This window comes from Amborella trichopoda, chromosome 9, assembly GCF_054954075.1.
Source record: "Amborella trichopoda isolate Santa Cruz 75 chromosome 9, AtrichopodaSantaCruz75HAP2 v2.0, whole genome shotgun sequence".
Lineage (NCBI taxonomy): Eukaryota > Viridiplantae > Streptophyta > Magnoliopsida > Amborellales > Amborellaceae > Amborella > Amborella trichopoda.
This window is the reverse complement of record NC_142344.1, coordinates 36,403,251-36,419,625: the sequence shown is the minus strand read 5'-3', so window position 1 is coordinate 36,419,625 and position 16,375 is coordinate 36,403,251.

The window sequence follows — 16,375 nt, the reverse complement described above, 5'->3', positions numbered from 1 at the left end:
GTAAATGTTTTTTGTGGCTTTTCTCTCTCTAAAACGTAAAAGTTAAGATACTTTCTCTATCTAAAATTTGATATAATTTCTTTCCAAAGTTCTAAAATACTTCTCTCTCTAAAACTTCAAATTTGACATATTTTTCTTTCTAAAATTCTTGAAATAGTTTCTCTTTCTAAAAAATTTCATGTTGTTTCTCTCTCTAAATTTTGAGATAATTTGTCTCTCTAAAAATTTTAGATAGTTTCTCCCTCTAAATTTTTTTAGATAGTTTTCCTCTCTAAATTTTGATATTGTTTCACTGTTTAAAATTTTGCGGTACTTTCTCTCTAAAACATGAAATTTGAGATAGTTTTTCTCTAAAAAATTTTAGGAAATTTCTCTCTCTAAAACTTGATATAGTTTCTCTCTTCAAAATTTTAAGATATGTTTTCTCTCTAAAACTTGAAAATTGAAATGGTTTCCATCTCTAAAATTTTGAGAGAGTTTCTCTTTAAATGTTTTTTGTGGATTTTCTCTCTCTAAAACGTAAAAGTTAAGATATTTTCTCTATCTAAAATTTGATATAATTTCTCTCTAAAGTTCTAAAATATTTCTATCTCTAAAACTTTAAATTTGACATATTTTCCTTTCTAAAATTCTTGAAATAGTTTCTGTCTCTAAAAAATTTCATGGTGTTTCTCTCTCTAAATTTTGAGATAATTTGTGTCTCTAAAATTTTTAGATAGTTTCTCTCTCTAAAGTTTTTTAGATAGTTTTTCTCTTGAAATTTTTTTTTATAGTTTCTCTCTTTAAATTTTGATATTGTTTCACTGTTTAAAATTTTGCGATACTTTCTCTCTAAAACATGAAATTTGAGATAGTTTTTCTCTAAAATATTTCAAGAAATTTCTCTCTCTAAAACTTGATATAGTTTCTCTCTTCAAAATTTTAAGATATGTTTTCTCTCTAAAACATGAAAATTGAAATGGTTTCCATCTCTAAAATTTTGAGATCGTTTCTCTTTAAATGTTTTTTGTGGCTTTTCTCTCTCTAAAACGTAAAAGTTAAGATACTTTCTCTATCTAAAATTTGATATAAATTCTTTCCAAAGTTCTAAAATATTTCTCTCTCTAAAACTTTAAAGTTGACATATTTTTCTTTCTAAAATTCTTGAAATAGTTTCTCTCTCTAAAAAATTTCATGTTGTTTCTCTCTCTAAATTTTGAGATAATTTTTCTATAAAAAGTTTAGATAGTTTCTCTCTCTAAATTTTTTTAGAGAGTTTCTCTCTCTAAATTTAGATATTGTTTCACTGTTTAAAATTTTGCGATACTTTCTCTCTAAAACATGAAATTTGAGATAGTTTATCTCTAAAAATTTTCAGGAAATATCTCTCTCTAAAACTTGATATAGTTTTTCTCTTCAAAATTTTAAGATATGTTCTCTCTAAAACTTGAAAATTGAAATGGTTCCATCTCTAAAATTTTGAGATAGTTTTTCTTTAAATGTTTTTTGTGGCTTTTCTCTCTCTAAAACGTAAAAGTTAAGATACTTTCTCTATCTAAAATTTGATATAATTTCTTTCCAAAGTTCTAAAATATTTCTCTCTCTAAAACTTTAAATTTGACATATTTTCCTTTCTAAAATTCTTGAAATAGTTTCTCTTTCTAAAAAATTTCATGTTGTTTCTCTCTCTAAAATTTTGAGATAATTTGTCTCTAAAAATTTTAGATAGTTTCTCTCTCTAAATTTTTTTAGATAGTTTCTCTTTGTAAATTTTGATATTGTTTCACTGTTTAAAGTTTTGCGATACTTTCTCTCTAAAACATGAAATTGGAGATAGTTTTTCTCTAATAATTTTCAGGAAATTTCACTCTCTAAAACTTGATATCGTTTCTCTCTTCAAAATTTTAAGATATGTTTTCTCTTTAAAACTTGAAAAGTGAAATGGTTTCCATCTCTAAAATTTTGAGATAGTTTCTCTTTAAATGTTTTTTGTGGATTTTCTCTCTCTAAAACGTAAAAGTTAAGATAGTTTCTCTATCTAAAAATTGATATAATTCCTTTCTAAAGTTTTTAAATATTTCTCTCTCTAAAACTTTAAATTTGACATATTTTTCTTTATAAAATTCTTGAAATAGTTTATCTCTATAAAAAATTTCATGGTGTTTCTCTTTCTAAATTTTGAGATAATTTGTCACTCTAAAAATTTTAGATAGTTTCTCTCTCTAAATTTTTTTAGATAGTTTCTCTCTCTAAATTTTGATATTGTTTCACTGTTTAAAATTTTGCGATACTTTCTCTCTAAAACATGAAATTTGAGATAGTTTTTCTCTAAAACTTTTTAGAAAATTTCACTATCTAAAACTTGATATAGTTTCTCTCTACAAAATTTTAAGATATGTTTTCTCTCTAAAACTTGAAAATTGAAATGGTTTCCATCTCTAAAATTTTGAGATAGTTTCTCTTTAAATGTTTTTTGTGGCTTTTCTCTCTCTAAAACTTAAAAGTTAAGATACTTTCTCTATCTAAAATTTGATATAATTTCTCTCTAAAGTTCTAAAATATTTCTCTCTTTAAAACTTTAAATTTGACATATTTTCCTTTCTAAAATTCTAAAAATAGTTTCTCTCTCTAAAAAATTTCATGGTGTTTCTCTCTCTAAATTTTTTGATAATTTGTCCCTCTAAAAATTTTAGATAGTTTCTCTCTCTAAATTTTTTTAGATTGTTTCTCTCTCGAAATTTTTTTTAGATAGTTTCTCTCTCTAAATTTTGATATTGTTTCACTGTTTAAAATTTTGCGATACTTTCTCTCCAATACATGAAATTTGAGATAGTTTTTCTCTAAAAATTTTCAGGAAATTTCTTTCTCTAAAACTTGATATAGTTTCTCTCTTAAAAATTTTAAGATATGTTTTCTCTCTAAAACTTGAAAATTGAATCGGTTACCATCTCTAAAATTTTGAGATAGTTTCTCTTTAAATGTTTTTTGTGGCTTTTCTCTCTCTAAAACGTAAAAGTTAAGATACTTTCTCTATCTAAAATTTGATATAAATTCTTTCCAAAGTTCTAAAATATTTCTCTCTCTAAAACTTTAAATTTGACATATTTTCCTTTCTAAAGTTCTTGAAATAGTTTCTCTTTCTAAAAAATTTCATGTTCTTTCTCTCCCTAAATTTTGAGATAATTTGTCTCTCTAAAAAGTTTATATAGTTTCTCTCTCTAAATTTTTTTAGATAGTTTCTCTCTCTAAATTTTGATATTGTTTCACTGTTTAAAATTTTGCGATACTTTCTCTCTAAAACATGAAATTTGAGATAGTTTATCTCTAAAAATTTTCAGGAAATTTCTCTTTATAAAACTTGATATAGTTTCTCTCTTCAAAACTTGAAAATTGAAATGGTTTCCATTTCTAAAATTTTGAGATAGTTTCTCTTTAAATGTTTTTTGTAGTTTTTCTCTCTCTAAAACGTAAAAGTTAAGATACGTTCTCTATCTAAAATTTGATATAATTTCTCTCCAAAGTTTCAAAATATTTCTATCTCTAAAATTTTAAATTTGACATATTTTCCTTTCTAAAATTCTTGAAATAGTTTCTCTCTCTAAAAAATTTCATGTTGTTTCTCTCTCTAAATTTTGAGATAATTTGTCTCTCTAAAAATTTTAGATAGGTTCTCTCTAAATTTTTTTAGATAGTTTCTCTCTCTAAATTTTGATATTGTTTCACTGTTTAAAATTTTGCGAAACTTTCTCTCTAAAACATGAAATTTGAGATAGTTTTTCTCTAAAAATTTTCAAGAAATTTTTCTCTCCAAAACTTGATATAGTTTCTCTCTTCAAAATTTTAAGATATGTTTTCTCTCTAAAACTTGAAAATTGAAATGGTTTCCATCTCTAAAGTTTTGAGATAGTTTCTCTTTAAATGTTTTTTGTGGATTTTCTCTCTCTAAAACGTAAAAGTTAAGATACTTTCTCTATCTAAAATTTGATATAATTTCTCTCTAAAGTTCTAAAATATTTCTCTCTCTAAAACTTTAAATTTGACATATTTTCCTTTCTAAAATTCTTGAAATAGTTTCTCTCTCTAAAAAATTTCATGTTGTTTTTCTCTCTAAAATTAGTTATAGTTTCTCTCTCTAAAATTTTAAGATACTTTATCTGTCTAAAACTTAAAATTTGATATAAATTCTCTCTCTAAAAATCTTGAGATTGTTTCTCTCTCTAATTTTTTTTAAGGTAATTTCTCTCGAATATTTGATATAGTTTTGCTCTCTGAAATTTTAAGATACTTTATCTTTCTAAAATTTTAAATTTGATAGTTTTTCTCTAAAAATTTGAAATAATTTCTCTCTAAGAATTTTTAGTAGTTTCTCTCTTTAAAATTTGATATAGTTTCTCTTTCTAAATATTTATTATACTTTCTATCTGACACTTAAAATTTATAGTAGTTTATCTCTCTAATTCGTTGGGATGTTTAAGCTGAATTAATTGTATTTAATAAGGTGGGCAGCTTCGGCGTATGAAAATAGTATTATCAGTTGTATTATATTGCATGCTCTCTTTCATGTTTAGACAAAGTCATGTTTTTTATAATTAAAATTTTTTTATGCGGTGGGGGTTGCATTTCGAAATTTGAGGTCCCCGAGGTATAAAGCACCATCTTAAAGATGGTGCAAATAGGATATCCATCTAAAGGAAATTGTTTAATACAGGGCATATTTCTACAATATGCGGTCCCAAGGTATGAACCATTCATCTTTAAAATGATGCAAATAGGTGGTCCACCTAAAACCAATTGAAACTAACATTCCAAATGTTTTCTTAATAGAATTAATATTTTAATTTTCAAATTTTATTTATTTATTCATATTCATGATCTCCATGTTAGAGATTACACGCCCTTAAAACATAAGTCCAAAAATCTATCTCAAAAATAGATTTTTAAGAGGTCACTCATTTCTAAATAGACTCATAGAAAACGTACCCATCTAAAAACAATTGAAACTATCAGTCCAAATTTTTCTTAATAGAATTATTATTTTTAATTTTCAAAATTATTTATTTTTCATATTCATGATTTCCAATGTAGAGATTATAAAACATAAGTCCAAAAATCCATCTCAAAATTAGGATTTTAAGAGGTGACTCATCTACATGGACTCATAGAAACCATGTAGTTTGGATAACCCAAACTTTTTTCTTGATTTTGTGTACCTATGTTCTGGCCCTCTTTCTTGCATACAGAAAATGTGATTATGTATCCAAAACGTCTTTATGCAAGATACCCTGAGTATACAAAACATGATTTTGGATACCCTAGGAGCCAAACCATCCATTAAAAATAGGGAAAAGTTTATATAGAGCCGAGGCTCTAAACAGTCAAATTTGAGCATATCGCAAAAATCTCACTAGAAGAGGTTGTTTTGAAGCCCAAATATCTTCAAATTGATCATCTCGACATCAAGATGCATAGACATGAGAAAAAAATAGATTTCAAGTTTTGGCAATAGTGTATTTTGTAATGCATTTTTGGACCGTCAATTTTTAAGATTTTCAAGTTTTCATAAATATGTCGATCTACACTATTTTTGAAGCTTTAAATTTTATAAACAAATGTGAAAATATATTTTAAGGCTATCACAAAGATTTCCAATATTAAAACCATATTGCTCGACACTATGTGAAGGTAAGCCCTAATTTGATTGTTTAGAGCCTAGGCTCTATACAAACCACCCTTAAAAATAACAAGATATTCTGCCATATTATCGGATCTAAAGCATTACCATATTGTGATGGGGAGGGTCTTTATCCGATATATCCAATAAATTTGGTGACATAGTTTTGAACCTTGATGCAGTTTTGAACCTTGATGCAGACATAGGTTTCAGACTTCAATTTGTTCCAAGGTCATTCTTCAACCATGAAGTGAAGACAAAGGAAAGAGCAAAGCTTGAACGGACCTTTAGAACAACTCGATAAACATGTACCAACAATGGTGTTCTTAAATAAATTTGAGATAAAAAATACCAAAACAAATGACGACATTGTAACTCAAATGAAGTAAGTGCAATGTACCCATTGCATGCAGTAATGCTACAAATAGTCTGGATTTACTTTGAAGGAAAATCTAAATCAAAGACTTTGAACCAGTGTTTTAAAACCTAACAATTTTTGCTCCAGATCAATGATTTAGAGCAGAATTGTTTGGGATCGAACTAGTTTCTAAGATGATATGGGGTCTTGGCCCGATTGTCCCTTAAAACATTATATACGAAATGAAGTCGTGACCGTCAAATCGGCTCAGATTCAATCAGGGCCGTTGGGTTTATATGTTCATATGACCTATTGGGCTAATCTCAACATTTTCCTATATATATAGAAGAAAAGTTTATATGGAGCTGAGGCTCTAAACAATCAAATGAAAGCCTACCTCAAAAATTTCACTAGAAGAGGTTGTTTTGATGCCCAAATTTCCTCAAATTGATCATCCCAACATCAAGTTGCATGGACATAGAAAAAAATGGATTTCAAGTTTTGGAAATAGTATATTTTGTAACACATTTTTGAACCATCAATTTTCAAGAATTTCAAGTTTTCATAGATCTGTCGATCTACACTATTTTTGAAGCTTTAAACTTTATAAGTAAAAGTGAAAATATATTTTAAGGCTATCGAAAAAATTTCCAGCATTGAAAACACATTTGAATATGGGCTGTTGGGCTCATCCCGACATCAAGTTGCATGGACATAGAAAAAAATGGATTTCAAGTTTTGTAAATAGTGTATTTTGTAACGTATTTTTGAACTGTCAATTTTCAAGATTTTCAAGTTTTCATAGATCTGTCGATCTACACTAATTTTGAAGTTTACACTTTATAAACAAAAGTGAAAAAATATTTCAAGGCTATCACAAATTACAGTATTGAAAACACATTTGAATCTGGGCCATTGAGCTCTTATGTTTATAAGAGCTAGTGGGCTAATCCCAACATTTTCCACATATATATGAAGATCACGATCTCATTCGTGTTTGAATTTTAATTTTTTTTCAACAAATCCAAATCACTTGAAATTTTAGGTGTGTTATTCTCATCAAGGGTATTTTGGTTAATTTTTTCATGTAAAATATTTTTTTGATATTTTTTCAAAGATTCAAATATTTTTGATTGACACACTCCTAAAATTTTAAGTGATTTGTATTAGTGAAAAAAAAATTAAAATTCAAATACTATCAGACATCCGTAATCGTCAGATCGGCCTAAATTCAATCTAGGCCGTTGGGCTTATATTATTCCATGAGCTAGTGGGCTCACCCAAGCTTTTTCCTATATATATATATATATATAAGGCGTCTACGAGTAGGCGATCAATATCTGGATGTAAGCTCTAGCCCCATAGCCTATGACAACATAGGTAGCGACACTAGTACCAGCAGCATCATAGGCATCATCTTAGCCGAATCTAAAGCTGCGAAACGAGCAATGATACAAGCAACAGAACAACTGTATAGGTAAGGCTATTGCCGGATTATAAAAGCACAGTCCATTAGATTGTTTTCTTGCAAGTCCAACAAGCACTTGTATGGCTAAGGCTATTACTACTGCACGCAGTCCATTAAATTGTTTCTTGCAGCGTGAATAAGAAAACAGATGTGCCTAGCGCAAAATAGCTTTACTCATACAATTGTACCGTTTTCTTGTTGGTAGAAAATCGCTCGTTATATATATATATATATACTTTTTATACAAGGTGGTCACAATTCCTTACAACCATTTGATGTGAAATTTGATAGCTTGGATGTGTCACAAAGTTCGAAAAAATTTATTTTTAAGTTTGAGCATCGTCAATGGAATAATTGCAGCCACCCAACTTTACATCCAATGGCTAAGATATTTTGAGTACCTTGTATAAAAGGTAAATGGTCTCTTTTATATATATATATATATATATATATATATATATATATATATATATATATATATAGAGAAAGAGAGAGAGAGAGAGAGAGAGAGAGAGAGAGAGAGAGAGAGAGAGAGAGAGAGAGTCGATGCTCTAAACAATCAAAGTAAAATGCACCTTTAAATAGTGTTGAGAAAAGTGGTTTCAATACTGGAAATTTTTGTGATAGCCTTAAAATATTTTTTATCTCTAAAAAGTTTAAAGCTTAAAAAATAGTGTAGATCAGGTAGATCTATGAAAACTTGAAAATTGACGGTCCAAAAATGTGTTACAAGATGCATGATTTCCAAAACTTGAAATCCATTTTTTCTCATGTCCATGCATCTTGATGTCAAGATGATCAATTTAAGGATATTTGTGCATCAAAACGACCTTCTAATGCCAATTTTTGATGTGAGCTTTAATTTGATTGTTTAGAGCCTTGGCTCAACTTAATTTTTTCCCATGTTTATTAAGTTTGTCTAATATTTTCTAAGGTCCTTCTATATCCACACCCCATAAATTCATATTTTAATTTTTATTTATCTTATTTATTTATTAATAGATAAAATATAAGATGAAAAAGTAAATTTATTTAGAGATAAATTAGTTAGAAGAAAAATGGAACTTTGAACATGAGGTCGATACTATGTGGAATGAGATGGTTGACTGTATTAAGAAAGTGGCAAAAGAAGTTTTAAGGAAAAATTAGTGGGAAAAGAAAAATTGATAATGAAACTTAGTGGTAGAGTGATGAGATTTGCAAGACCATTACCGAAAAATAATCAAAATTTAAAATTTGGCAATGTAATAAAAATGATCAAAACGTAGAAGAATATAAAACTGTCAAGAAAAACCCTAAGGAACTAATAAGTATGCTATGACAATCTATACAATAAACTGAGAATAATAAAAGATAAAAAAATGTCTTTAAATTAGCAAAAATGAGAGAGAGAAGGACAACAATCTAGACAATATTAAATTCATTAAGAGTGATGATCAAAGGGTCTTAGTGAAAGAAGAAGAAGCCAACGAGAGTTTATTTTAAAAAATTCTTAAATGGCAAACACAATAGGAACACAACAACAAAAGAAACCATTAACATAAATGAGGGCGAATATCATATATACATTCATAGGATTAAGATATCATAATTGAAAGAAGCACTGAAGAAGATAAAGATAGGAAATAGTTTAAGGTTGGATAATATCCTGATAGAGGTTTGGCAAGTGCATGGGGGAGATCCGCATTGTCTGGCTCACTAAGTTGTTCAACAAGATGTTGAGAACAAAGAAAATATCAGACAAATAAAGGAAAAGTACTATAATACCTATTTACAAGAACAACTGAGATATACAAAATTGTGCTCACTATGGATAGATCAAACTTATGCGTCACACTATGAATTTGTAGGAAAGAGTGATTGAGCAACGACTAAGGTACAAGAAATGTCAACAATTGAGGTTATTTTCCTAGTTAGGCAACGGATTAAGAAGTTTAGGGCAAAGTGAAAAGGCTTCCACATGGTCTTTATTGATATGGAGAAAGTTTATGATAGAGTACATCGAGATTAATTTGGTGAGAGTTATAAAATGAATGACTCTATATACCATATCGACTTGGTGATAGATGTGACGAGGGAATGCTAACTAGTGTGTGAACAACTAGTGGAAAGATGAGTGTGTTTTCAGGGACACTAAGTCTACACCTGGGGTCAACATTGAACCCATATCTCTGTCTTAGTTAAGGATGAGTTACTTAGGTACCTACAAGATGACATACTGTGGTGTATGTTGTTTGAGGATTCATAGTTTTGATCAATGGGGCCCAAAACGGCATCAACAAGTTAGAACTTTGAAGAGATTCTATAGAATCTAAAGGTTTTAAAATTAGCAGGACTAAGACAAAGTATATTAAATACAAGTTTAATAAACATAGGACTAGAGATGAGGAACTAATTAAGGATGATAGCCAAGAAATAACAAAACGAGCACACTTTTGATATCTTGGGTCGATAATTTAGGAAAATGGAGAGATTGAAGAAGATGCCGCATACAAAATTAGAAATGGGTAGTGGAGATGTGTAACAAGAGTTTTATGTGATCACTGCATATCAATGAAGATGCACGACAAGTTTTATAGGACAACTATGAGATCAACTTTGCTTTATGTGGCAGAATGTTGGGCTTTTAAAAATAACATTCGCATATAATGAGTGTTTGTAGATACCATTTTTGTATTTGGTAGAGTTCCATTATTTTCTTGACCTTAGAATACCCTTAAGACTACACTATCCTAGAGCACTTTGGACCACAAGATACCATGGTCCATGATCCTCATTCTACGATCCCTTATCCCTTTTAACCCTAATTTAAAATTGAAAATAATCTAACTATGGATGGAGATCATATTTAACTTTGAAAATAGGATAATAATTATCCAAAAATGTATGAGGGATAACGAGAATCAAAATCTCATGATTCTAGCAGACTTTGATATGTCGCTTTGGACGACACCCTTTGTGTCGTCCAAACATGATGACCCAAATGACACACTTTGGGCCATCTGGACCATTTGGTGTTTGTTCTTCGTAAATGGTCGACGTTAAGATTTGTGACACAAATTGTGTCATCTAGTCGTGTTTGACCAAAATGACACACTTTGTGTCGTCCATACATTTGACCACTAGAATTTTTAATTTTGCTTTTAGCCAACTGGATAGGCACTCCTAACTTTCTCCCAACTATTCAAAAGTCTATAAAAGAACTTGAGTCCGACCTCATGAGGGTTGGTCAACAAAAAGTTACTTAAGACTCTATGAGTGGAGCAAGACACTTAGAATTCTAGGATTACATCAGCCTTTAACCGTTGGATCTAGGAAAATCCTGATTAGGAAACCTAGTAATCCCATTTCAACTAATGCTCTGGCTTGGTCATATCTGAAGAGAAAGAAGAGGACAAACGATATAAAGTGAAGCCATGGTGCTGATATGTGCAAAGCTTCAAGCGTTAGGAGTTCCGGGACAACTAGCCTTGTCACATATGTTTTCTCTTTTCTATGTTTTCAGTTATTTTAATTTTTTAATTATATTTTAGTTTAATTGCATTTCTTTAAGTATTTTAGTGTGGAAATTATGCCGCCCCTATCTATGATCTAAGGGAGGGTCTGTTTATTTGGATAGATCAACCCCTAGAACATAATTCGACTGATCCTACAATTTCTCTACAATTTAATTAATGAGTTTGTAGTGTCAAATTGATGAATTTTTATTTGAAAATCGCTGAGATTTGTAAACAAGTGTAATTAAGTTGATGATGTTAAGATGGATGAGTGACAAGACAATAAGGGATAGAATTCGAAATGAGTAGATTTGGAAGAACTTAGGGATGGCTCCAATAGGCAATAAGATGAGAGAAAGACTTTGGAGGGCTGGTCTTGTGCATCACGGACTCAGTACAAACCCTGTTAAGATATGCGAGTTGGTTCAAATGGAATGCCTAATATGGATAAGCAGTAGGCTCAAAAAGACATGATTGGAAGTAGACTTATGGCCTCATTAAGGGTATGACTTTTGGTAGAGCAGAATGGTTTACTAGGATTCGTGTAGTTGACTCCAAATAGTTAGGAGAAGGTTATGATGATATTGATGATGATGATAAAAGTATAAGATGAAACCATTTACACAACAAGGTCATACTTATTCCTAGTTATTAAATGTGAAATCAAATGGCTAAGGGTATGCTATTGATTGTGCACAATGCTCAATAATTTTTTAAAATTTTGTGCATTGCTCTTAGTATCCAAATTCCAAATCTAATGTCTGAAGATAATTGTGTCATTCTTATACTAAAATAGATGGTCTTATAGTATACATCATTTTTTATTATTTTTCTAATTATTAATTCAGATTTATCCCTATTCCCAATTCAATGACATGGATCTATGAGTAAACAATCTGCCCACCCATTTAAGCTTTAAAACGTTGCTTCAAACCAATTCATCAGTTAGTAGCAGTGTTAAAAAACACAAATTGGGAATGAAACCCGGCCATGGGCTGGGTCACGGTAGCCAGCCTTGACCGAACAGGTCTCGACTAGGCTAAACGGGTTAAAAGTTTAAAACATATAAAAATATCTCAAAAAAGTATAAAAGTATGTTAAAGTATAATTAAACAAAATATATCAAAATGAGATTAAAAAAAGTAGTCAACAAGGATATTGAAACAAATTTCTTTTCTTTTTTGAACTTTTTATTATAAATTCCTAACTTTTTTTATGTTCCTGGCTTGACTACCCTAACCAGCTAAAACCAGCCATGACTAGTGGCCTGCTATAGGTAACCTGGACAGATCTGGGTCGGCCCGACTGGTTTTGCTAACATTGGTGAGAAGAAGGAAGGGTAAGTAAATTCTTGATGAGAGGGATGCCACCAGGCGGAGCCTTGAAAACTCTCGGAAACTATTTGGCCCGGCCCGGCTTTAATATATCATGCAACAGCCCGGCTTGGCCCAAAAGATATCTATTGGGCTGGGAAGCATTTTTTTTAAATCTATCTCTTTAAACTTTTCTTGTTCATGGTAAGCGAAATAAAAAAAAAAAAATATACACTAAAGTACTTTTAAAAAAAATTGAAAACCCCTTAAAAAGCATTGGGAATGAAACATATTGGGAAGAGGGGTGAGTACACATGGCCACTCACCACCTCATTCACCATTTCCAAACCCCCCCCTCTCCCTCTCTAAAAATCCACTCACTCTCTCTCGGTCTAAAAACCTGAGTTCTCATTCCACCACTCCTTCTCTTTTTTTCTCTCTAAAAATCTATTCTCTCTTTAGAAATCCAATTTTTTAGAATTTTCAATTGAAACTCCATGTGTATTGAGATCGAAACAATCTGCCCCACCCATTTAAGCTTTAAAACGCTGCTTCAAACCAATTCATCCGGTAGTAGCAGTGTTAGAAAACACAAATTGGGAATGAAACTCGGCCATGGGCTGGGTCACAGTAGCCAGCCCTGACCGAACAGGTCTCGACTAGGCTAAAAGGTTTAAAAGTTTAAAACATATAAAAATATCTCAAAAAAGTATAAAAGCATGTTTAAAGTATAATTAAACAAAATATATCAAAATGAGATTAAAAAAAGTAGTCAACAAGGATTTTGAAACAAATTTCTTTTCTTTTTTGAAATTTTTATTATAAATTCTTCACTTTTTTTTATGTTCTTGGCTTGACTACCCTAACCAGCTAAAACCAGCCACGGCTAGTGGCCTGCTATAGGTAACCTGGACAGATCTGGGTCGGCCCGACTGGTTTTGCTAACATTGTTGAGCAGAAGGAAGGGTAAGTAAATTCTTGATGAGAGGGCAGCCACCAGGCCGGGCCTCGAAAACTCCTGGAAACTATTTGGCCCGGCCCGGCTTTAATATATCATGCAACAACCCGGTCTGGCCCAAAAGATATTTATTGGGCTGGGAAGCATTTTTTTAAATCTCTCTTTAAACTTTTCTTGTTCATAGTAAGCGAAATGAAATAAAATAAAATAAATATACACTAAAATACTTTTAAAAAAAATTGAAAACCCTTTAAAAAGCATTGGGAAGAGGGGTGAGTACACATGGCCACTCACCACCTCATTCACCATTTCCACACACCCCCCTCTCCCTCTCTAAAAATCCACTCACTCTCTCTCTCTCGGTCTAAAAACCTGAGTTCTCACTCCACCGCTCCTTGTTTCATTTTTTCTCTAAAAACCTATTCTCTCTCTAGAAATCCAATTTTTTAGAACTTTCAATTGAAACTCCATGTGTATTGAGATCGAAACAATTAGGACAATCTTTTAGGGTTTTTTTCGAGTGAGAGAGAGAGAGTTGGTGGATGGAGGGGGGAGAGAGAGAGTTGGTGGATGGAGAGAGAGAGAGAGAGACGGGGTGGGCTTTCAGGAAGGGGCAGGGAGGAGGGCAAGAAGGGTTTTAGGGTTTTCAGGCTGGCCTGTTAAAAGCCCGACCCAGCCCAATAAAGGTTGTCTTTCCCTAGCCTGGTCGGAGTCCATACCAAGCCTGAAATTGGCTCGAATTTGTGGCCCAGCTCGGACCATTTGCGGCCATTTGGGATTCTCATCCAGGATTTTCGAGACTAGTGTGTGCTCTATGGCCTGGTCAGGCCCTGAAAATAAATTGATTTCTTGAGCCTAGCTTGGGGCCCAATAGACGTCCCAAAACCAGCACCGACCAAAGTCCCGAAGCCCGCAACCCTACTTGTGATGAGAGAAAGCCAATGAGTCAAGCAGTTGATAAGGATGGTTTAAACGTTTTGAGTCTTTTTTTTTTTTTTTGATAATTCACTGAGGATAAACTCTTGCCCCAAGTTGACTCACTTTACCCGAATTGTTGAAAAGGATATGCATGACCCCAAATCATCGTATTTGCCCCAAAAATTTCAACCTACTGAAAGGTAGACAAAGTTGACCCAAGCTACCGGGTCAAGTTTCTCCGTACGATGAGATTCGAGCACCACACAATTTTGATTGGGACAAGTTCATACTACGTATAGAAAAAGTACAGCCATACCTCACAATTCTGCTTAAAAATGTAGTTAAAATGTTTAAATAAAAAAAAAAAAAAATGAACGAATATTATTGATTTAATTCTACCTCTACTATTTCTTAGGAATATATTTCCTTTCTAGAGAACATTTTTGATGAGCAGTTTTTTGTTTTTCTTCGAATGTTTGATGAGTAGTTTCTTTTGGGAATACATTTTATACGGCAGACATGTCCTTGGGTTGTACGTTGGTAAATGTTTTTGGTTAAACCAAGGTTATTGATTTAATTCTACTTTTACTAGGCGTAAAGTTCAAAGACTAAAGAAAGTTTCCAAAAAAAAATTTAAAAATAAAAGAAGAAAATTGGGAAGAAAATTTTCCATAGCCTAACGTCTCAAGTTCCATTCCTATATAACCTTATAAAAAAAAAAAAAAACCGGAAAGCAATTTTTGAGGAAAGAAAAATCAAGCGTTTATATTGCTTCCATAAAAAGGAGTCTTAATGTCTTTTGAAAATTAATGAATTTCAAGAAATGGGATTTTCTTCTTTAAAAAATCGTATTGTGATATAAGACACTCCTTGATATACAGTTCGAGGAGATGTTTAAAAAGTAATTAATTTCTTTTAGAGGAGACAAATATGGGGATCTGCCTCTTGATCATATCCTCTCTATGGTTTCCCTATTTTCATTGTTTTTTAATTTCCTTTTCCCCTCTTCCACGAGGAAGTTATGTGCTTTACTCACTTAAAGTATTGTTTTTTAATAAGCTAGAAAAGTTGTAATGTAAAATGTTTTATTTTTCTTTTCTGCCATACCAATGATACAATAGTGTTGTTAGGATCCCATTAGTGGTCATCTAATTGGTGAGGGGACTCCTTTGGTATGTAATGTTGACTAAATTTTAAAGAATAAACAGAAATTTGTATAATGTTACAGAAATATACCATATATTAATAAATGGTTATGTTAGGGTGTTCACACTATAAAACAATTTATAATTGTATCTAAGAAATTTTGGACACTTATATAACATTGTTTTGTCAATGAAATATTTATTAAGAAGAATATTAATAATCATTAGAAGGGGGTGACATCATTCACATAAGGTGTGACATCACGTATATGGGGTACACTAGTGGTATTTATTGCTCTATATAGGTGATGTCATACCCAATGTGGATGATTCACACCCTTCTTAATGATAAAAAATACTCTTACGAAAAAAATTCTATCTATAAAACATAGGTATATAAGTGTTCAAAATTTGTTGATTACAATGATAAATTACTTTATAGTATGAGCACCTTAACATAACCCATTAATAAAATATATTACTTAAATTTGTTTGGTAAGTCGAACTGACATGTTAGATAAGCAAATTAAATAATGGTTGTGACCAAACTCAATTTTTACTTTAAACCAGATTGGTCAAGGCATTGGTTAGCAGTTTCATTGATCGGATCACCAATTCGGCCTAATCATGATAACTATGGTATATAATGAAATTATTTTACTTAGGAATCTACAATAAATTGTCACTACTTCTTCCCCTTCTTAGAGGTGCAAAAGAACTTATTCACAACATCAAGAAGCGTTACCTAATTAATTTTTGAAAAATAAAATAAAAATTGATCATCTCGTTATCAAGATGTATGAATATGAAAAATAAAATAAAAAAGATTTCGAGTCTTAAAAACAATGCATCTTGCAATGTATTATCCCGACCAACTATTTTCAAGATTTTTAAATGTTTATAGATCTACTTGATTTTAACCATTTTCAAAGTTTAAAATTTTATAATTAGATAAAAAAATAGAGTTTTAGAACATCTTGATAACTTTTTACACCAAAATTATAGGTTGCAACCCCATTAATTTTCCCTTATCTAATAATTATAGCATAATACTTGATTGGGCATTAT